General features: G+C 43.9%; 1 long non-coding RNA gene across 1 annotated transcript; it reads left to right on the top strand.

The window, feature by feature from the left end:
* The first annotated feature begins 1,973 nt into the window (after positions 1–1,973).
* LOC123727831 (uncharacterized) lies at positions 1,974–20,651 on the top strand. The gene is made up of 2 exons (XR_006759758.1): positions 1,974–2,459; positions 19,890–20,651. It is a non-coding gene; the product is annotated as an uncharacterized lncRNA (long non-coding RNA).
* The last annotated feature ends 4,004 nt before the right edge of the window (positions 20,652–24,655 follow it).

Raw genomic sequence — 24,655 nt, 5'->3', positions numbered from 1 at the left:
CATGTTCCTGATGAAGGAGGTTATTCCATGTTCCTGATGAAGGAGGTTATTCCATGTTCCTGATGAAGGAGGTTATTCCATGTTCCTGATGAAGGAGGTTATTCCATGTTCCTGATGAATGAGGTTATTCCATGTTCCTGATGAAGGAGGTTATTCCATGTTCCTGATGAAGGAGGTTATTCCATGTTCCTGATGAATGAGGTTATTCCATGTTCCTGATGAAGGAGGTTATTCCATGTTCCTGATAAATTAGGTTATTCCATGTTCCTGATAAATTAGGTTATTCCATGTTCCTGATGAATGAGGTTATTCCATGTTCCTGATGAATGAGGTTATTCCATGTTCCTGATAAATGAGGTTATTCCATGTTCCTGATAAATGAGGTTATTCCATGTTCCTGATAAATGAGGTTATTCCATTTTCCTGATAAATGAGGTTATTCAGTGTTCCTGATAAATTAGGTTATTCCATGTTCCTGATAAATGAGATTATTCCATTTCCTGACAAATTAGGTTATTCTACGTTCCTGATAAATGAGGTTATTCTATGTTCCTGATAAATGAGATTATTCAATTTCCTGACAAATTAGGTTATTCTACGTTCCTGATAAAGGAGGTTATTCCACGTTCCTGATAAATGAGGTTATTCTATGTTCCATGATAAAGGAGAATATTCTGTTTTCCTCATAAATGCGGTTATTCTGTTTTCCTGTTAAATTAGGTTATACCATGTTCCTGATAAATTAGGTTATTCCACGTTCCTGTTAATGAGATTATTCCATGTTCCTGATAAATTCGATTATTCTGTGTTCCTGATAAGTGAGGCTATTCCATGTTCCTGATAAATGAAGTTACTCCATTTCCTGATAAATGAGGTTATTCAGTCTTCCTGATAAATGAGGTTGCAATTCGACATGATTGATCAGTTGCGTGAACTTGCTTCTTTCTTTAATGAGAAATGGAGAATAGTTTTGCAAAAGCTGAAACATACTAAATTAATATAGACCTATTCAATTGTGATATATATATTGATATGCGATTCATAACACCTTAAATCATGATATTGAATATAGCCTAGTATGTAGCCTAGACGGTGTAGCAGGCCTATTGTAATTGACTGTCTGTATTATCTTAGGCTACTTCTAATCTATTCACAAACAGTCATGTTACTTTGCTAAATGTAATAGGCTACTGATGCGAGACAGAGTAAAATATTAAGCTTAAGTTAACAAATATTGTTGGCGTGTTTTATTTTCTGTCTGTGGCTTTCATATAAACATAAACTATTTAATAAGTCGAACTGATGATCGCACGTTATTTCCCATATGGCGGGCTATAATAGCAAGCGTTTAGGCTAAAGCTCCTGCAAACCGCCTGTAAATCAAAGCACGTCCAATGAATTGATCCCCATATTCTTCACCGATTTCTTTGACGTGAACGGGTGTTGATTGATTATTAGCATTAGAATGTATTAAAGGCCATGTGCATCAGTTGTAGATGCTGTGTAAACATGTCCCTTTAAAGCAAATAACGCAGAATAACTGATTGTCAATCGTCGATCGCAGGCGTGTTCCCTCAGAATACATGTTCAATCAAAGTATTGCATAGCCTGCAATTACTGCCCCTGGACGCTTAATCTGTCCATCCGTTTGTTGAATCTGGTAAAGCATGTTGGACTCTTCAACCCTCCTGAAGTCGTTTCATTCAAAGCACGTGTCCGTTTGAAGGTGTGCAATTGGCTTGTGAGGCATGTATGGAATTCCCAGATGTCTATGAAATTCAAGGCGCCTTTGGTAGGCCCTGTAGGCTAGTGGGAGGTGGTGGAGTATACAGCCAGCATATGTGAAAGTGTCCTATACACAGCTTGTTTTTATGGACACAGTCACTGCAGAATCACAAGAAAAGTTCCAAAACGCAAAATAGAGTTATGTGCAAACTAAAAACCTGAATGCAAAAGATAAACCTAGTCCTTAGCCTACCTAAGAACACAACTTGCTTATATGAACATCCAAGCTGTTCCAGTTGACAAGCAAAATAGCTTAATTTTAAGTCAGAAAAACTCTCTCCAACTCAGAAATGTAATACAACTAAGAGCAAGTATACGTTCCTGTGTTTGCGGAGAGGAGTTGGCAACTGACACGATGCAGAGAGAGGCACCGAATGAAACCTATTTTGAACAGATGTTAGTATTTTACAAAAGTCACGTGAAATGAACAGATGTTCTTGTGGAACAGGGACTCGCCTTAGTTCGAGAGCATTCCTCGACAGAAAGGCTTCGAAATAAGATCGGAGAGAAGCAATAGCGTTCTATTCACAACAAAAAACGACTAAGCACATCGTGTGGGTGATAATAGATTACCACGGGCCTCACCTGCGATGGAACCTCGGCCTAGTCCCATAGGAAATCTAGCAAACTAAAATGGACGGTTCCAACCGCGCAGGAATTTGCTGGAGATGGGGGTAAGAGAATATAGCATTTTTTATATGTGCTGGGAGAAGGCCTACAGCAATCGACGTCATTGTTATTAACCAGTATTATGTAAGTTGTTTTGATAATGGCAGGATGCAATACCGTAGCCTAGTGGTTGTTGGAAAGACGCCAAATAACGTCTGATAGTTATTGAAACGCGCGTATCTATTGAGATATTGAATATAATATTGGCCAGGCCTGTGTGGAATTGAACCTTGGTACAAAAGGTTAGTCTGATATGGGCCTTCAATCCGACCTGCAGTGAGTTTCCTGCTCTTCGTTGACTGATAAACCTTAGCCAATACTTTGCAGAGTATCTTTTCTTAGAAAATCGGGATGCAAAACGCTACCTTTTTGTTAGAAAATGGGGATGTAAAATGTTCGATGACAAATATGTGGTTTTGAAAAGGACAAGAAAATAAAATCAATCATAAATCAATATAATATAGACTATTGTCTGTGTTGACCAATAACTGAATGTTTTCTATAAGGGTTGAAGTAATTGTGATGTTCCTAATAAGCAAATTATAGGCCTACCGAATGTATCATTTAAATGCAATGTAAGAATGAAATAACGTGTTTTTAAAAGAAAAATCTGAAATAATCCCTCATCCCTGTAGTCTCGGTTTATATCACTGGGTGCAAATATCTGCATCAGAAAATGAGTGTTGAATAAGTAACTGCATACATTGGTAACAGCTGTTCTTTATCTCCAGAATGCATTCCTTCCTTCGAGGATATATGGCATTCTGATACTATCTGTACTATTCTATATTCAGTTCATTCGTTTCTTAACAATTGGCCCATGGTAAATTACATAAAATAATATTTTGGCCTAAAATACATTTGATCAAATTGTTATTTATAATTATACACAATTTATTATAATGAATATTAGGATTGTTATTATTATTATCATTATTATTATTATTATTATTATTATATACTTGACACCCAAATGGGGCGAGTGGTGCCTGAGTTCTGGTATAGCAGGGGACTAGGTCAAGTGGACAGTTTAAAGAATGGCTGTGACATGCATGAGAACAGGTGGAATATAGACCTATTCTACCACAGGCCGCTTTCCTAATAGCACACAATCCTTTCATAAATAGCATAAACTACTATTCCAATGACGCTATTTTCAATGGCTAAATATGTACACTACCATTATAATTGTTGTGTAACATATAAACATTCTCAATGGCCAAGTCGTTCCGGGCCGCATCAAAACCTTCCGTGGTAAAGGCCTACTTGTATTTTTCCTTTCCTTTTTCTTTATGATTGTTATACCGTTCTGTTGTGAATGTTGTATTATATGTTTTCTATAATTTAATGAATAGTTAATGCAATAAGCATTGCTGTAACATGAAGTGAGTCGGTAGATGCAACTTGATCATAATATTGACAACCCACTGGGCACGCCACGTCATTTCATCGTGGACAGTGGGGTAATATTTGGTTGAGACGTTGATGAGATTACAACCTTTATTCACCCACTCAAAAATACACCCAAAAGTTAGTTGAATTTCCAATGTGTTGTCACTATGCTTTCAACCATCTAAACGTCCAAAATCATTTTAGGCCCAAGCCACCCCCTGTACCCGGACTTTAACTACTCCCCTCTGGGCGCAGGTATAGAGCACCCCTCAGCAGGAAAACACAACTAGACAATCATTTGTGCCAGGTGTGATATCCCTCCTAAATAGCTCGGGCTAATGTTCCTATCGACTCAGTAAGGCCAGCAGGCTAGTCTTTAAAAAAATAATATTGGTATGTAACTGTTATGAAAGTTTATTGTCAATTTTGTTTTGTATTTAAACGCCACTTTAAACGTGTACATGACAGTGCAACACCATTTCCCCATGGGGACAATAAAGTCAGTCAGGAAGTAAGGACGGACCACGAAGTTCCAATCGAAAACAGTGTCAGATGTTTTGGTTGAATTGTCAACCAAATGTCTATGCACTTAAAAATGTTTTAAACCACAGCAAAATTAAAATGGGAATTCAACGTCAAATATTTTGTTTATTTATTCAGCATTAATGTGTTATCACTGTGTTTAATTAATATATTAGCACAACCGAATGACCGAGTATAGTTACAGTAACCTCAATGTGGCCAAGGATGTGTTACTCATTTTAAGGTTGAATGTTACATTAGTTTGTAAAATAGCCTTAACTTAATATTACAAATGTAATATTGAATTGTCTTTGGTTGACAACGCAACCAGATATCAACATTTAAAGGCGATGTATCTAGTGCTTGGACAGTTCCATCTGAACCACTGGCGTCATCACATTCTTTAACTTGGATTTTTGGTTGAGTTAGAGAGGTGAATCCAACATACAGTGTAATTTGTTAACGTGTGGACAAATGAATATGCAATTTGTTGTATTTCAAAAGTGATATTGATTAGTCTTTGGTTGTCAACACAACCAAATATCAACATATGAGAAATGTACATTCTGCTTGGATAGTTTCATCTGGGCCATTGACTTAGTCTGGCTTTAATTACAGTTGTCTACAATTAATAATTAATATGTTGTATTCACGTCTCCATTTCATCCAAAAATCTAATTTAAAGAATAGGACTAAATCAAAGAAAATCAAACTTTAAATGCACTTTAAAAAGTTTGATTTGATTTAGGCCTATTCTTTAACTTAGATCTTGGTTAAAACCCTGGATGGGAGACCAAAGGGTAGCTGTAGATAGATACATCAATTCTCCACTAGGAGGTGCTGGCCAGAGGAGTTAAGTTGAACATCTGACGTTGTTTTAAAGGTACATGTTCATTACATATTTTATCCAAGGTTTGTCTATGTTGAAGTTTGTTTACCATGATGACATAGTCCTGTAGTTGAAATTTCACCCTTAAAACAACAGTTCATAACTTTTTTCAAATCCAACGTATTTTCCACATAGATTCCAAATCACAATACCTTGACAAATTACGTTGAAACAACATTGATTCAACCAGTTTGTGACCAGTGGGAAACTTCAATTTCCACTACACCCTCGCTGATTATTCAGCAATAATATGTAAAGTGATAATATGATTGAAAAATATGATTGATTGACGAATTTAACAATTTAGATTGCATGGAAATATCTGACAGAATACATTGCGATGACGAATACACTATGGATATATTGCAGGGCAATGGACTTGACAATATTTTGTTTGGTGGATTTAACTGTGGGCCACAGGTGCAGACAGCAGAGCTAAGACCTAGTGGCATCCCAACAGGAATCATGTGCAGACTGCAGCGCTAAGACCTAGTGGCATCCCAATTAGAAACATGTGCAGACTGCAGAGCTAAGACCTAGTGGCATCCCGATAAGAAACAGGTGCAGACTGCAGAGCTAAGACCTAGTGGCATCCCAATTAGAAACATGTGCAGACTGCAGAGCTAAGACCTAGTGGCATCCCAATAGGAAACATGTGCAGACTGCAGAGCTAAGACCTAGTGGCATCCCGATAAGAAACAGGTGCAGACTGCAGAGCTAAGACCTAGTGGCATCCCGATAGGAAACATGTGCAGACTGCAGAGCTAAGACCTAGTGGCATCCCGATAGGAAACATGTGCAGACTGCAGAGCTAAGACCTAGTGGCATCCCGATAGGAAACATGTGCAGACTGCAGAGCTAAGACCTAGTGGCATCCCGATAGGAAACATGTGCAGACTGCAGAGCTAAGACCTAGTGGCATCCCGATAGGAAACATGTGCAGACTGCAGAGCTAAGACCTAGTGGCATCCCAATTAGAAACATGTGCAGACTGCAGAGCTAAGACCTAGTGGCATCCCAATAGGAAACATGTGCAGACTGCAGAGCTAAGACCTAGTGGCATCCCAATAAGAAACAGGTGCAGACTGCAGAGCTAAGACCTAGTGGCATCCCAATTAGAAACATGTGCAGACTGCAGAGCTAAGACCTAGTGGCATCCCAACAGGAAACATGTGCAGACTGCAGAGCTAAGACCTAGTGGCATCCCAATAGGAAACATGTGCAGACTGCAGAGCTAAGACCTAGTGGCATCCCGATAAGAAACAGGTGCAGACTGCAGAGCTAAGACCTAGTGGCATCCCAATAGGAAACAGGTGCAGACTGCAAAGCACTCCAACTATGTGAGGATTCAACAAAGGAGCGGTGCAGGCCAGACCAGGGCTGGAGATACGATCAAAGATACAGTATTTCAATCCAGACAAGGCTTTGGTAGACAGGAGACCAACACACACACACACACACACACACACACACACACACACACACACACACACACACACACACACACACACACACACACACACACACACACACACACACACACACACACACACACACACACACACACACACACACACCCTGAGGTTGTAAGTCTGCTGATTGTTTGAATACTGAAAATCTATGAATAATTAATGAACGAAACCCCTCATATTCAGTCCAGATGTGCTGATCTACAAGATAAATATCTAAAATTGCAACAATTAATTTGGTGTTGTCCACATATAGTTGCTATACACCAGCTTACATTGACACATCCTCCAGTGTCAGAGAGATCACCTCAGGGTCTCTGAAAAAGAAAGGACCAGTCCCATTGGTGCCTGAACTCTTAGCTGTATATTATGGAAGGTAAGACAGAGACACAAAGCTAAAAGGCTGGCCATAATTATTATTACAGACAAAGTGAGACTCATCCAGCAGAAATGAAGAGTAAGGCCCCTGGCTGCATCCCAAATGGAACCCTGTTGCCTATATAGTGCACCCCTTTTACCTATGGGTCCTGGTCAAAAGTATTGCACTATATAGGGAATAGAGGGCCATTTGAGACTCACACCATATCCCCTGTAGCTCGGTACTGTTCTAGAATGTAAGGGGAGGGCTTGTTGAATCTGTTTAGCTTTGCTGTTGTCGGAACAGTGTGGATGCGTGCCAAATGTCTCCCTATTGGCGTTATAGTGTATTATTTTTGACCTGGTTAAAAGTTGTGCACGATATAGGGAATAGTGTTCCATTTGAGACTCAACCTCTAGCTGCCTTGTGCTTTACAGTGAAAAACCCTGAGAGCTGTGTGGCAAGGCAAGATGTCTATGAGGTTTACTAAGTGAAATAAGCTCTGACATGGCATGAGTTGTTTCTGTATTTATTCACTTACTTACATGCATTTACCAGGTAAGGTGTTTGAAAACATGTAGTTTTCAAATCAAAGTTTATTTGTCACGTGCGCTGAACACAACAGGTGTAGACCTTACAGTGAAATGCTTACTTACAGGCTCTAACCAATAATGCAAAAAAGGTATTAGGTGAACAATAGGTAGGTAAAGAAATAAAACAACAGTAAAAAGACAGGCTATATACAGTAGCGAGGCTATAAAAGTAGCAAGGCTACATACAGACACCGGTGATTGAGGTAGTATGTATATGTAGATATGGTTGAAGTGACTATGCATATATGATGAACAGAGAGTAGCAGTAGCGTAAAAGAGGGGTTGGCGGGTGGTGGGTGGCGGGACACAATGCAGCTAGCCTGGTTAGCCAATGTGCGGGAGCACTGGTTGGTCAGCCCAATTGAGGTAGTATGTACATGAATGTATAGTTAAAGTGACTATGCACATATGATAAACAGAGAGTAGCAGCAGCGTAAAAAGAGGGTTGGGGGGGGGGCACACAATGCAAATAGTCCGGGTAGCCATTTGATTACCTGTTCAGGAGTCTTATGGCTTGGGGGTAAAAACTGTTGAGAAGCCTTTTTGTCCTAGACTTGGCACTCCGGTACCGCTTGCCATGCGGTAGTAGAGAGAACAGTCTATGACTGGGGTGGCTGGGGTCTTTGACAATTTTTAGGGCCTTCCTCTGACACCGCCTGGTGTAGAGGTCCTGGATGGCAGGCAGCTTAGCCCCAGTGATGTACTGGGCCGTACGCACTACCCTCTGTAGTGCCTTGCAGTCAGAGGCCGAGCAGTTGCCGTACCAGGCAGTGATGCAACCAGTCAGGATGCTCTCGATGTTGCAGCTGTAGAACCTTTTGAGGATCTCAGGACCCATGCCAAATATTTTTAGTTTCCTGAGGGTGAATAGGCTTTGTCGTGCCCTCTTCACGATTGTCTTGGTGTGTTTGGACCATTCTAGTTTGTTGTTGATGTGGACACCAAAGGAACTTGAAGCTCTCAACCTGCTCCACTGCAGCCCCGTCGATGAGAATAGGGGCGTGCTCGGTCCTCCTTTTCCTGTAGTTCACAATAATCTCCTTAGTCTTGGTTACGTTGAGGGATAGGTTGTTATTCTGGCACCACCCGGCCAGGTCTCTGACTTCCTCCCTATAGGCTGTCACATCATTGTCAGTGATCAGGCCTACGTCGTCTGCAAACTTAATGATGGTGTTGGAGTCGTGCCTGGCCATTCAGTTGTGGGTGAACATGGAGTACAGGAGGGGACTGAGCACGCACCCCTGAGGAGCTCCAGTGTTGAGGATCAACGTGGCAGATGTGTTGCTACCTACCCTCACCACCTGGGGCGGCCCGTCAGGAAGTCCAGGATCCAGTTGCAGAGGGAGGTGTTTAGTCCCAGGATCCTTAGCTTAGTGATGAGCTTTGAGGGTATTATGGTGTTGAACGCTGAGCTGTAGTCAATGAAGAGTGCCATGAGTGATGAGCGACATGAGTTACAACAACTTGGGGAGGAGGATAGGACAGTGATTGAATGAGCCCATTGGAAGCTGGAAATGAGTAGAGTTGCACATCCACAGTACACTAAATGTACGATTTCAGCACTGAGACTAAATCTTATATCTTTATTGTTTCATTCAACTGGAGAATGTTTGAAAGTAGTAGTCATTTTGATAAGAAGGCGTATTCAGGAAAGCAGTGCTGTACAATACTACAGATGGGGATGACTGAACCTTTCCATTCCTGAAGAGATGGACAAAGTAATGCCTGACTGGATGACCAATGAAAAATCTATTCTGTCTTTTCCTCCAAGGCCTTTTCATGTTTGATTTACAGATCTCAGATCATTGTTTCAGTGTAACTGAAACCATATTGAGTCAGTTCCAAATGGCCCCATATTACCATATACTGCAGTGCACTACTTTTGACCAGGGCTCATAGTGCTCGTGTCAAAAGTAGTGCACTATGTAGGGAATTGGGTGTAATTTATTGACCGAGCTCCCATATCATCTCAGCCTTGGAGGAAAGCTTGTTTTCATTAGGATTGCCCTTGGATTTGTGAATCGATGTATAGCTGGGGAGGGAGAGCTGCTTTTCTCTCAGGTGGGTTGGTGAGAGAGTTAATCAAAAGGGGATCATGGCGCTCTCCCAGAAGCTTGGCTGGTGCCTAATTGTGAATTCTGACAAGCAAAAGGTGTGATGGGTTTGCACTCAAATCCATGTCGCATGAAGCTTACTTCATTTTTAAAATTATTTTTCACTGCATCAGAAATAGCGTACATGGACATTTTGGCTTTGCAGCCTTCATCAGTGTGAAGAGAGAAAATGAAACAGAGACCAGTTAGACTTGTCTTTTTATAAGTCATATGTCCTTACAATTCAATCAAAGAATACAGAAATATTTAGAGAAATGTTCCAGAAATAGATGATCAAATTAGGCTTTTTGAGGAAAAGTCAACAGAGATACGCCTTTTATATGACTTTCAGGTAGGTCTCAAATAACCAATACAATCTAGTTTGGCAGTCGATGTATAAAGTTATGGTAAATTAAATACTTTCTTGCTACACTTTGCATTGGTTAGTTTAATGAGCTATGTTGAGAGAGAATTGACTAAAGAAAGATTTGCATACTTAATTTGCTTGTCAGAGGAAAGGCCAATTCATTTGGCCCCTCATTTGAATCTGAAGGCACACAGTATGTTTGAGTTGGCAAATGACAGATTCCAGCTCAACAATTCACTAAGAATAAAACGTCTGAATAAAATCATAACAGGTCAGTGTTTCATCACAATGAATGGTACATTGGTAATCCAAAGTGACTGAGTAATTGAAACGTGGCATCAGATTGCGTCCAGAGCCCTGAGTTCTCCCTTCATAGCTGTCCAGAGAACAGGCTAAATGACTGGTTCACCACTGCACCTTGTGTTTACGCTAGCTGTGTGCGCCGTGTGCCACCCAGGCTGCAGACAAGACACGGATCAGGGTGCTTTCTGGGGAATACACAATGATGTCACAGACAGGAAATGGCTGGGAATGACTTGGCACCTTGAGGTAGCTGGCTCGTCCCCCCATTGGCTCAGAGGCCATCCTGGAATAATAAACAAGCAATCAGGAGGCAGCACGAGAGTACACAATGGCACTGCAGACGTTCATGGATGATAAATGCTGATTTTTCATTTAAGGGGGATGATTATTTGTGTTCTCCGGTTGTCCGTAACTACAGGGCCCCTCATAGGAGGCATAAACACACATATGAAGGGAAAAGCGGTTTCAGCCCCAAACACAATGATTTAAAATGTTCCTGTTTATGTCCAATCATGATTAATATAGGCTGCTATATATTTAACCAGAGTTACAGTTTTGAGAGCGTAGCAGAAATCTTATTTTCTGAGGAAGCAGAGAGAAACACCTCCTTGGTAAATGTAAACTGTTTGGCTCTCAAAACTGTTTCAGTCTTTTGGCTGTGTTATCATACCACCTTCACATCCAGCCAGGCTCCGCACAAGGCCCCTAGTCCTACAACACATTTGGCTATGGTTTGAATCATGTTTCCAATGCATTTGTCGTCAAATCAGATCATGTCACATGTGCACTATATTTTAAGAATTTAAAGGAAGTCACCTTAGGGAAATGGAAAGGGGGATACCTACTCAGTTGTACAACTGAATGCCTTCAACTGAAATGTGTCTTCCGCATTTAACCCAACTCCTCTGAATCAGAGAGGTGCGGGGGCTGCCTTAATCGACATCCACGTCTTCGGCGCCCGGGGAACAGTGGGTTAACTGCCTTGCTCAGTGGCAGAACAACAGATTTTTACCTTTAACATGGGCCTGTGATGTATCTTACTGAACAAGTGCCTCAGGGTCGGCCATTAGAATGTCAAATGGGGTGCCTACCGTACAGGAATATTAGTTTGTTAATGAGGTAGTTTCAACCGTACAGTAATATTAGTTTGTTAGTGAGGTAGTTTCTTCCATACAGTAATATTAGTTTGTTAGTGAGGTAGTTTCTTCCATACAGTAATATTAGTTTGTTAGTGAGGTAGTTTCTTCCATACAGTAATATTAGTTTGTTAGTGAGGTAGTTTCTTCCATACAGTAATATTAGTTTGTTAGTGAGGTAGTTTCTACCACACAGTAATATTAGTTTGTTAGTGTCACGACTTCCGCCGAAGTTGGTGCCTCTCCTTGTTCGGGCGGCGTTCGGCGGTCGACGTCACCGGCTTTCTAGCCTCCACCGATCTACATTTCTTTTTCCATTTGTTTTGTCTGTATTGTACAGACCTGGTTCCCATTTCGTTTTAATTATTTCCCTATTTAGCCCTCTGGAGCCATCATGGTTTTGTGCGTGTTTATTGTTGTCAGTTGTTTCATTTATGTGATTCTGGATTTTCGTTCTCCTTGTTGGAGGATTATTTTTGAGTAAAGTTACTATTATTACTCATCTCTGTGTCCTGCGCCTGACTCCGCCTTACCCACATCACCTAGACTCTGACAAAAACACGCACCTTCAATGGAGTCAGCAGGTGCACACAGCCCTCCTCTACCTATGGAGGAGCGCGTCCAGCAGCACGCGACTATGTTGCAAAGTCTCGGCACAGCCATGGATTGCGTGCTGCAAACCATGGAGCGATGGGAGAGACGGGGTTTACCAGCAATAGCATCATCATCACCCCAGCTCCCACAACAACCCACACCGCTGTCCACCCCTCCTTCATCTGGATCCAGTGGGATCCGGCTCGCGCTCCCGAGGGTATACGATGGAACGGCTACTCCAGCTTGGGCTCTACCTGGCAACCGTTCACCCAGCTCCTCCGGGACGCGAGAGTGTAAACGCCCTCATCTCCTGTCTGACTGGTAGAGCACTGAAATGGGCCAACGTAGCCTGGGGAAGGGAAGGACCGAAGTTGGACAATTATGAGGATTTTACCCGCCGCTTCCGGGTGGTTTTCGATCATCCACCTGAAGGGAGAGCGGCGGGGGAACGCTTGTATCATCTCAAACAGGGGATGAGGAGCGCACAAGACTTCGCTCTGGACTTTCGAACTCTGGCTGCCGGCGCGGGATGGAATGAGCGGGCCCTGATTGACCACTACAGGTGTGGTCTACGCGAGGACGTTCGTAGGAAGCTAGCCTGCAGGGACACCAACCTTACCTTTGACCAGCTGGTGGACCTATCCATCAGACTGGATAACCTTTTGGCCTCCTGCGGACGTCCGGATCGGGGTTCGTCAGTTCCATCTCCCAGCACCTCAGATCCGACGCCGATGGAGCTAGGAGGTGCTGCTATGAGGGGGACCGGAGGGGGGAGGGGGCACTCCCTGCACCACCTGTGGCCGCAGAGGGCACACTGCTGGTCGGTGCTGGGGAGGTTCTCCATGGAGTCGAGGCAGCAGGCAGGGCACTGGTGGATCATCCCAGGTGAGTAGGCACCCGACTCACCCAGAGCTTCCTGTTTCGCACACGTGTGTATGTGTAGAATTTCCTGAGTTTTCCCCGCATTCCCAGTATAAGGTGCTAGTAGATTCAGGTGCAGCTGGGAACTTTATTGATCGTTCATTTGCAATTAGATTAGGGATCCCTATTGATGTGCCCTTCCCTGAACATGCCTTAGATAGTCGTCCTTTAGGGTCAGGACTGATCAGGGAGGTCACAGCTCCACTATGTATGATAACGCAGGGGGATCATAAGGAGAGAATTAGTCTCTTTCTGATCGATTCACCTGCGTTTCCTGTGGTTGGCCAATCATGACCCCACTATTTCGTAGAAACAGGGGGCTCTCAAGGGATGGTCACGTCAGTGCTAAGTGTGTAGGTGTTTCCATAGGTGCAACTACGGTGGAGAATCCAAACCAGGTCTCCACCATGCACATCCCCCCTGAATATGCCGATTTGGCTCTCGCCTTCTGTAAAAAGAATGCGACTCAATTACCACCCCATCGACGGGGGGATTGTGCGATAAATCTCAGGGTAGACGCAGCACTTCCCAGGAGTCATGTGTATCCTTTGTCACAGGAGGAGGCGGCGGCTATGGAAACATATGTCTCCAAATCTCTGGGACAGGGATACATTCGGCCTTCCACTTCACCTGCCTCCTCGAGTTTGTTTTTTGTGAAGAAGAAGGATGGAGGTTTACGCCCGTGTATTGACTATCGAGGTATAAATCAGATCACAGTGAAGTACAGTTACCCGCTGCCTCTCATAACCAGTGTGACAGAGTCATTGCACGGGGCGCGCTTCTTCACAAAATTGAATCTCAGGAGCGCGTACAACCTGGTGCGTATCCGGGAGGGGGGATGAGTGGAAGACGGCATTTAGTACCACCTCTGGGCACTATGAGTACCTTGTCATGCCGTACGGGTTGATGAATGCTCCATCAGTCTTTCAATCCTTTGTAGATGAGATTTTCTGGGACCTGCACGGGCAGGGTGTAGTGGTGTATATTGACGACATTCTAATATACTCCGCTACACGTGCCGAGCATGTGTCCCTGGTGCGCAAGGTGCTTGGTCGACTGTTGGAGCATGACCTGTACATCAAGGCTGAGAAATGTCTGTTCTTCCAACAGTCTGTCTCCTTCCTAGGGTACCGCCTGTCCGTGACAGGGGTGGAGATGGAGAAGGACCACATTTCAGCCGTGCGTAATTGGCCAACTCCCACCACGGTAAAGGAGGTACAGCAGTTTTTAGAGTTTGCCAACTACTACCGGAGGTTTATCCGGGGCTTTGGTCAGGTAGCGGCTCCCATTACCTCTTTGCTAAAGGGGGGACCGGTGCGACTGCAGTGGTCAGCTGGGGCGGACAGGGCTTTTGGTCACCTGAAGGCTCTGTTTACCTCGGCTCCCGTGCTGGCTCATCCTGATCCCTCTTTGGCATTTATAGGTGAGGTGGACGTGTCCGAGGCTGGGATAGGAGCTGTGCTGTCTCAGCGCCAGGGTACGCCACCAAAGCTCCGCCCCTGTGCTTTTTTTTCCGAAGAAGCTCAGCCCGGCGGAGCGAAACTATGATGTGGGTGATCAGGAACTGTTGGCTGTTGTCAGGGCTCTGAAGGCGTGGAGGCATTGGCTTGAGGGGGCTAAACACCCTTTCCTCATTTGGACTGACCACCGCAATCTGGAGTACATCTGGGCGGCGAGGAGACTGAACCCTCGTCAGGCAAGGTGGGCCATGTTTTTCACCCCTTTTGTTTTCACCCTTTCCTACAGACCAGGTTCCCAGAACGCTAAGGCAGATGCACTGTCCCGGATGTATGACACAGAGGAGCGGTCCACGGATCCCACTCCCATACTTCCGGCTTCATGCCTGGTGGCACCAGTGGTATGGGAGGTGGTCACGGACATCGAGTGGGCGTTACGTACAGAGCCCACTACCAACCAGTGTCCAGTTGGGCGTCTGTACGTTCCGTCTGATGTCCGCGATCGTTTGATCTGTTTGGTTCACATGTCACCCTCGTCTGGTCATCCTGGCATCGGTCAGACAGTGCGCTGTCTTAGTGGGAAGTACTGGTGGCCCACTTTAGCTAAGGACGTGAGGGTTTATGTTTCCTCCTGCTCGGTGTGCGCCCAGTGCAAGGCAGCTAGACACCTGCCCAAAGGGAAATTACAACCCCTACCCATTCCACAACGGCCGTGGTCACACCTATCGGGGGATTTCATGACGTATCTTCCTCCGTCACAGTGAAACACCACAATCCTGGTTGTTTTGGATCGGTTTTCTAAGTCCTGCCGTCTCCTTCCTTTGCCCGGTCTCCCTACGGCTTTACAGACTGCGGAGGCCCTGTTCACCCACGTCTTCCGGCACTACGGGGTGCCTGAGGATATAGTTTCTGATCGGGGTCCTCGGTTCACGTCTAGGGTCTGGAGGGTGTTTATGGAACACCTGGGGGTCTCGGTCAGCCTCACCTCAGGTTTTCACCCCGAGAGTAAAGGGCAGGTGGAGAGAGTTAACCAGGATGTGGGTAGGTTTCTGCAGTCCTATTGCCAGGACCGGCCGGGGGAGTGGGCGGCTTTCATCCCCTGGGCAGAGATGGCCCAAAACTCCCTCTGCCACTCCTCCACTAACCTATCTCCTTTTCAATGTGTTCTGGGTTATCAGCCGGTCCTGGCACCGTTCCATCAGAGCCAGATTGAAGCACCTGCGGTGGACGAATGGTTTCCGCGCTCGGAAGAAACATGGGACACTGCCCATGTGTGCCTGCAACGGGCCATCAAGCGGCAGAAGGCGAGCGCCAACCACCACCGCAGATAGGCCCCGGTGTATGCACCGGGGAATCAGGTCTGGCTCTCGACCCGAAACCTACCCCTTCGCCTGCCCTGCCGGAAGCTGGGTCCGCGGTTTGTGGGGCCATTTAAAGTCCTGAGGAGACTGAACAAGGTTTGTTATAGGTTACAGCTCCCCCTGATTACCGTATTAACCCCTCGTTCCATGTGTCTCTCCTCAGGCCAGTGGTGGCTGGCCCGCTCCAGCAGTCTGAGGTGCGGGAGGTTCCTCCACCCCCTCTGGACATCGAGGGGGCCCCAGCGTATACTGTGCGAGCCATTATGGACTCAAGCCGTCGGGCGAGGGGCCTTCAGTACCTCGTGGAGTGGGAGGGGTACGGTCCGGAGGAGAGATGCTGGGTGCCGGTGGAGGACATCCTGGATCCTTCCTTACTGCAGGAATTTCAACGTCTCCTCCCAGATCGTCCTGCGCCTCGTCCTCTGGGTCGTCCCCGATGCCGGTGTCAGCTCGCTGCTGGAGCCGCGCGTCAAGGGGGGTACTGTCATGACTTTCGCCGAAGTTGGTGCCTCTCCTTGTTCGGGTGGCGTTCGGCGGTCGACGTCACCGGCTTTCTAGCCTCCATCGATCTACATTTATTTTTCCATTTGTTTTGTCTGTATTGTACACACCTGGTTCCCATTTAGTTTCAATTATTTCCCTATTTAACCCTCTGGAGCCATCATGGTTTTGTGCGTGTTTATTGTTGTCAGTTGTCTCATTTATGTGATTCTGGATTATCGTTCTCCTTGTTGGAGGATTATTTTTGAGTAAAGTTACTATTATTACTCATCTCTGTGTCCTGCGCCTGACTCCGCCTTACCCACATCACCTAGACTCTGACAGTTAGTGAGGTAGTTTCTACAGTACAGTAATATTAGTTTGTTAGTGAGGTAGGTTCAACCATACAGTAATATTAGTTTGTTAGTGAGGTAGGTAGTTTCTACCGTACAGTAATATTAGTTTGTTAGTGAGGTAGTTTCTATCGTACAGTAGTATTAGTTTGTTAGTGAGGTAGTTCCTACCATACAGTAATATTAGTTTGGCATTGAGGTAGTTTTTATCGTACAGTAGTATTAGTTTATCAGTCAGGTAGTTTCTACCGTACAGTAGTATTCGTTTGTTAGTGAGGTAGTTTCTACTGTAAATTAGTATTCGTTTGTTAGTGAGGTAGTTTCAATCTTACAGTAGTATTAGTTTGTTAGTGAGGTAGTTTCAATCGTACAGTAATATTAGTTTGTTAGTGAGGTAGCTTCTACCGTAGAGTAATATCAGTTTGTTGGCGAGGTAGTTTCTACCGTATAGTAATATTAGTTTCCTGGCCAGCTCTCTTCCTGTCCTGCTATAGCCCTGTTCTGGCCCCCTCTCTTCCTGTCCTGCTTTAGCCCGGCCCTGTCCTGGCCTGGGGGTAATTAGCTAGTGTAATGACAGCGGCCATGGCCCCCCCTATCCCTTAGGTTCCGCTCTCTCTCTCTTTCTCTCCCCGGGTGCTAATCCCCCTGCCTTCATTAACCTGCCGGCCCAGCGTCCCCCACAACACAGCACACAGTGATACTCATGTCACCCTGATAACTGATGTGTTGTTACAGCATTACAATGATCTCCTTCTTCCGTCCTCCTAACATGTCAGGGAACTTTAATTGCGAGCTAATTTGGAACCAATCTCAACAAATGGGGGAGTATTAGAGGAAGCAGAGAAAATTGAGGCAGGCATGAGCTGAGCTGCGGCATCTTGATCTTATGCAGAGGCTTGTTTGAGAGTTATAAACGCAAGGACGTTGTTTGAGTGATGATGGAAAATAGTCAATGGTATGTTTTTTATTTTATTTATTTAACCAGGCAAGTCAGTTAAGATAAAATTCTCATTTACAATGATGGCCTACCCCAGCCAAACCCTAACCCGGACGACGCTGGGCCAATTGTGCTCCGCTCTATGGGACTCCCAATAACAGGCAGTTGTGATACAGCCTGGAATCGAACCAGGGTCTGTGGTGATGCCTCTAGCACTTAGAAGCAGTGCATTAAAAAAACGCCTGAAGGTACCACGTTCATCTGTACAAACAATAGTATGCAAGTATAAACACCATGGGACCACACAGCCGTCATACCGCTCAGGAAGGAGATGCGTTCTGTCTCCTAGAGATGAATGTACTTTGGTGCGAAAAGTGCAAATCAATCCCAGAACAACAGCAAAGGACCTTGTGAAGATGCTGGAGGAAACAGGTACAAAAGTATCTATATACACAGTACAACAAGTCCTATATCAACATAACCTGAAAGGCCGCTCAGCAAGGAAGAAGCCACTGCTCCAAAACCGCCATAAAAAACAGACTACGGTTTGCAACTGCACATGGGGACAAAGATCTTACTTTTTGGAGAAATGTCCACTGGTTTGATGAAACAAAAATAGAACTGTTTGGCCATAATGACCATCGTTTTGGAGGAAAAAGGGGGAGGCTTACAAGCTGAAGAACACCATCCCAACCGTGAAGCACGGGGGTGGCAGCATCATGTTGTGGGGGTGCTTTGCTGCAGGAGGGACTGGTGCACTTCATAAAATAGATGGCATCATGAGGGAGGAACATTATGTGGATATATTGAAGCAACATCTCAAGACATTGGTCAGGAAGTTAAAGCTTGGTCGCAAATGGGTCTTCCAAATGGACAATGATCCCAAGCATACTTCCAAAGTTGTGGAAAAATGGCTTAAGGACAATAAAGTCAAGGTATTGGAGTGGCCATCACAAAGCCCTGACCTCAATCCCATAGAAATTTGTGGGCAGAACTGAAAAAGCGTGTGTGAGCAAGGAGGCCTACAAACCTGACTCAGTTACACCAGCTCTGTCAGGAGGAATGGGCCAAAATTCACCCAATTTATTGTGGGACGCTTGTGGAAGGCTACCCGAAAAGTTTGACCTGAGTTAAACAATTTAAAGGCAATGCTACCAAATACTAATTGAGTGTATGTAAACTTCTGACCCACTGGGAATGTGATGAAAGAAATAAAAGCTGAAATAAATCATTATCTCTACTATTATTCTGACATTTCACATTCTTAAAATAAAGTGGTGATCCTAACTGACCTAAGACAGGGAATTTTTACTTGGATTAAATGTCAGGAATTGTGAAAAATTGAGTTTAAATGTATTTGGCTAAGGTGTATGTAAACTTCCGACTTCAAATGTATGTATGTATGTATGTTGTGTGTGTGTGTGTGTGTGTGTGTGTGTGTGTGTGTGTGTGTGTGTGTGTGTGTGTGTGTGTGTGTGTGTGTGTGTGTGTGTGTGTGTGTGTGTGTGTATGTATGTACAGTTGAAGTCGAAGTCCACAACTTTGGAAGTCTGCTTGGGGTCATTGTTCATTTGGAAGACCCATTTGCAAAAAAAGAATTCTGAGGTCTTGGCTGATTTCTTTTGATTTTCCCATGATGTCAAGCAAAGAGGCACTGAGTTTGGAGGTAGGCCTTGAAATACATCCACAGGTACACCTCCAATTTACTCAAATGATGTCAATTAGCCTATCAGAAGCTTCTAAAGCCATGACATCATTTTCTGGAATTTTCCAGGCTGTTTAAAGGCACAGTCAACTTAGTGTATGTAAACTTCTGACCCACTGGAATTGTGATACAGTGAATTATAAGTGAAATAATCTGTCTGTAAACAATTATTGGTAAAATTACTTGTGTCATGCACAAAGTAGATGTCCTAAACGACTTGCCAAAACTATAGTTTATTAACAAGAGTTTTAATGACTTCAACTGTATGTATGTATGTATGTATATATATATATATATATATATATATATATATATATATATATATATATATATATTTTGCAAAAAAATTGGGGATTGGAAGTGTCTTCCAGTGTAGTTCTTACCATTATTTTTGGGGGGACGTTTTAGCTTTTGTTCTTTGTTTTGAGTGGTCGTTAGGGCGACAAGCCAGGCTTTAGTGTTCTAGTATCTATGAGTCACCAGCATCTCTGTCCTCATTTCCCAGCAGGGGCGTTTGTGAAGCAGGTCGTCAACAGGCTGACTCATCACACATGGCCCCAGAACCGTGTCCCTCTGCCAAGATGACACTGCACAGGATATAGTCCTCATCATCTGCCACCTGGTCAGGTGACCCTGACAACAACAACAACAACAACAACAAGAAACAAACAACAGTTGATTGGATGGTGTAAGAGCTATGATCCTGACTGCAAGTTTCCATTGAGGTCCGACTGAATCTACCAATGGATGTCCTGGTGTATCTGCTTCTGGACTAAACAGGGCTGGAGAGGACCACAGTTCCTCACAACAAATAGGCCCACATCAATGAACTTCTCCAGATGAGACCGTGTGGAATACTGATGTGATACTCATACATGCAAAATGATACTACATGATAGAATAGCATGGAGAACTTTATGACACAAACAACAGTCATACTGAAGCTAACATGGACAAGTTTGCAATGATGCAATATTTAGGAATTGATATCCACAAAATAATGGGTGGATGATCACTAGTTACAAAAGTGAAATTGCACACACTTTCTTTTTAGGAGTATATTTATAGATGTTATGTTTTACAAGTATTTTTTTGATTATGGTGTAGTTTGTAAATACCCATTTTTGCTTTTCTTGTATTTATTTAGAGAAAATGTATGTTGGCACATTTTATTGCAAATATTAATGTTTGGTGCTTGATGAGAAGTTATCTTCAAAAAGTTTTGTAACAAGATTTGGTTTTACAATATTAAAGACATTGAAGGCTGTTTTAACTACTGAACATCTATGTACGATGACCCGATAACTGTATCATCTATATTAGATTGAAATGTTTGTGAAACTAATCCGGGGGGTCACAGAAGTTGAGAGTTGAAAGTGTTCAGTCTCGTTAAACAACCCAAAACCTCTTAGACATAATACCACAGTGTCATGTGTCTGTACCCTGATCCCTGCAGGAAACCCATCTGCCTCTCAAATGGCACCCTATTCCCTTTATAGTGCACTACATACCTTTTCCCTATGTAGTGGCCCATAGGGTTCCGGTCAAAATAGTGTACTATATAGGGAATAGGGTGCCATTTGGGACGCTGACCCGTTACGAGGACCCTGGTATCTCCCTGCTTTAACGTTGCAGGACGACATAAAGCTTGACTTATCTCCCTCGCCAATCACCGTGTCACCAGGGTGCTGGCTCCGTCCTGCTGGAGGGAACAGCCTTGCTGTTTGTAAACCTGTGTGATAAATCAAGTTCAAAGCAGAGGGTTGCACGCTGACAGATATCACCTTACACCCTAACAGTTATCACCTTACACCCTGACAGATCTCACCTTACACCCTGACAGATATCACCTTACACCCTGGCCCAGTTCACTTTCAATCTCACTTGTTCAGTTGTCTTATTATTACATCTTGGCTGTTTGCGTTTGCTAGTCTCATACCTGTCATGGATAGCATTCACTATTCAAATGTGTTGAGGCAACATCACACATAGACCCCCACCCCCCGCCCATCCACCACCATTCCAGTAAATTACAGAAATCAGATTAGAGTAATGTTATATGAAACACTAACCAAGAAGAGTTTGTGTGCATCCCAAATGGAAACCTATTTCATTTATAGTGCACTACTTTTGACCAGAGCCCAATGGGTCCTAGGCCCTTGGTCTAAAGTAATGCAGTATATAGGGAATAGGGTGACATTTGGGAAACAGACTTAGATTCCTGAGGAGTCCATGTGACATGAAGCCACACTTGGATAAACAGTTTCACCCTTCCCTTATTAATTCTACTGACCTTGGTGTCACGGTGGATGAATGTTTTATGAAGGTCTGGAGTTTCAACAGAGGCTAGAGGAGTAGCAATAAGATCTATTAAACGTTCTGGTACTGTAGGACTGAAATAATGGCTGTTTATGGCTATCAGTGTACAGTGTAAATATTCCGTTTGCGGAATATTTAAATAAAGCCTGTAATAAAATTTTAAAAAGGCTACCTATAATTAAATCATAACCCCAAAAAAGATTTTGCTACTATGTGGTTAGTGGCGTGTGTATGTAGATTGTGTATTGTCTCCCATATGAATCTTCTCTTTGTGCCAGACTTCTGTTTCTTTTTTAAAAAAAATTCTGTATTTATTTTTCTTTTTATTTATGTATGTATATTATTTTACTGCTCTGGGGATGTAATTTACTATTATGTAGTGATTTTTACCTTACTTTTTTTTCACTCTTTATGTGATGCACAATGCAGAGAACACCGGAAGAATAATGATAATTTAATTACCATAGTGAATTGTTGTAATATTTGTTTATGTGTCAATTAATCCCATAAGGGATGAGTTGCCAATTGGCGATTTGACACGAAAATAAAAATGTCATTAATTAATTAATTCATCAGGAGAAATGTCTCAAAGCATTGGTAATGAATTAGCTCCAAGTTCCTTTGAGTTGCTCTATTAATTTACAGTATAATCGAATCTATTTTATTATATTTTAATCAAATCCTTTTCTATAGACCATTCTCCATAATGCATTTTACCCCATCTTGTCAATTTACCCTTTGATGGTATATCCTGGGTCGAATGTTCCGCTGGTTGAACCAACAGCAGCAGCAGTAGTATCCTGGGTCTAATATTCTGCTGGTTGAACCAACAGCAGCAGCAGTAGTATCCTGAGTCTAATGTTCCGCTGGTTGAACCAACAGCAGCAGCAGTAGTATCCTGGGTCTAATATTCTGCGGGTTGAACCAACAGCAGCAGCGGTAGTATCCTGGGTCTAATGTTCCACTGGTTGAATCAACAGCAGCAGCGGTAGTATCCTGGGTCTAATGTTCCACTGGTTGAATCAACAGCAACAGCAGTAGTATCCTGGGTCTAATGTTCTACTGGTTGAACCAACAGCAGCAGCAGTAGTATCCTGGGTCTAATGTTCTACTGGTTGAATCAACAGCAGCAGCAGCAGTATCCTGGGTCTAATATGCTGCTGGTTGTACCAACAGCAGCAGCAGTAGTATCCTGGGCCGAATGTTCCGCTGGTTGAACCAACAGCAACAGCAGTAGTATCCTGGGTCTAATGTTCCGCTGGTTGAACCAAGAGCAACAGCAGTAGTATCCTGGGTCTAATGTTCCGCTGGTTGAACCAACAACAGCAGCAGTAGTACGTCTAATGTTCTACTGGTTGAACCAACAGCAGCAGTAGTAGTACCCTGGGTCTAATGTTCTGCTGGTTGTACCAACAGCAGCAGCAGTAGTATCCTGGGTCTAATGTTCCGCTGGTTGAACCAACAACAGCAGCAGTAGTACGTCTAATGTTCTACTGGTTGAACCAACAGCAGCAGTAGTAGTACCCTGGGTCTAATGTTCTGCTGGTTGAACCAACAGCAGCAGCAGTAGTATCCTGGGTCTAATGTTCTGCTGGTTGTACCAACAGCAACAGCATTAGTATCCTGGGTCTAATGTTCTGCTGGTTGATCCAACAGCAACAGCAGTAGTATCCTGGGTCTAATGTTCTACTGGTTGAACCAACAGCAGCAGCAGTAGTATCCTGGGTCTAATATTCTGCTGGTTGTACCAACAGCAACAGCATTAGTATCCTGGGTCTAATGTTCTGCTGGTTGATCCAACAGCAACAGCAGTAGTATCCTGGGTCTAATGTTCTACTGGTTGAACCAACAGCAGCAGCAGTAGTATCCTGGGTCCAATATTCTGCTGGTTGTACCAACAGCAGCAGCAGTAGTATCCTGGGCCTAATGTTCCGCTGGTTGAACCAACAGCAACAGCAGTAGTATCCTGGGTCTAATGTTCCGCTGGTTGAACCAAGTGCAGCAGCAGTAGTATCCTGGGTCTAATCTTCCGCTGGTTGAACCAACAGCAGCAGCAGTAGTATCCTGGGTCTAATGTTCTACTGGTTGAACCAACAGCAGCAGCAGTAGTACCCTGGGTCTAATATTCCGCTGGTTGTACCAACAGCAACAGCATTAGTATCCTGGGTCTAATGTTCCGCTGGTTGATCCAACAGCAACAGCAGTAGTATCCTGGGTCTAATGTTCTACTGGTTGAACCAACAGCAGCAGCAGTAGTATCCTGGGTCCAATATTCTGCTGGTTGTACCAACAGCAGCAGCAGTAGTATCCTGAGTCTAATGTTCCGCTGGTTGAACCAACAGCAACAGCAGTAGTATCCTGGGTCTAATGTTCCGCTGGTTGAACCAACTGCAGCAGCAGTAGTATCCTGGGTCTAATCTTCCGCTGGTTGAACCAACAGCAGCAGCAGTAGTACGTCTAATGTTCTACTGGTTGAACCAACAGCAGCAGTAGTAGTACCCTGGGTCTAATGTTCCGCTGGTTGAACCAACAGCAACAGCAGTAGTATCCTGGGTCTAATGTTCCGCTGGTTGTACCAACAGCAGCAGCGGTAGTATCCTGGGTCGAATGTTCCGCTGGTTGAATCAACAGCAACAGCAGTAGTATCCTGGGTCTAATGTTCTGCTGGTTGAACCAACAGCAGCAGCAGTAGTATTCTGGGTCTAATGTTCTACTGGTTGAATCAACAGCACCAGCAGTAGTATCCTGGGTCTAATATTCTGCTGGTTGTACCAACAGCAGCAGCAGTTGTATCCTGGGTCGAATGTTCCGCTGGTTGAACCAACAGCGGCAGCAGTAGTATCCTGGGTCTAATGTTCTACTGGTTGAATCAACAGCAACAGCAGTAGTATCCTGGGTCTAATGTTCTACTGGTTGAACCAACAGCACCAGCAGTAGTATCCTGGGTCTAAT

The sequence above is a fragment of the Salmo salar genome, chromosome ssa02 (assembly GCF_905237065.1).
Source record: "Salmo salar chromosome ssa02, Ssal_v3.1, whole genome shotgun sequence".
Lineage (NCBI taxonomy): Eukaryota > Metazoa > Chordata > Actinopteri > Salmoniformes > Salmonidae > Salmo > Salmo salar.
Note: the sequence above shows the minus strand (reverse complement) of the source record. Positions and strands in the feature narration are given on the sequence as shown.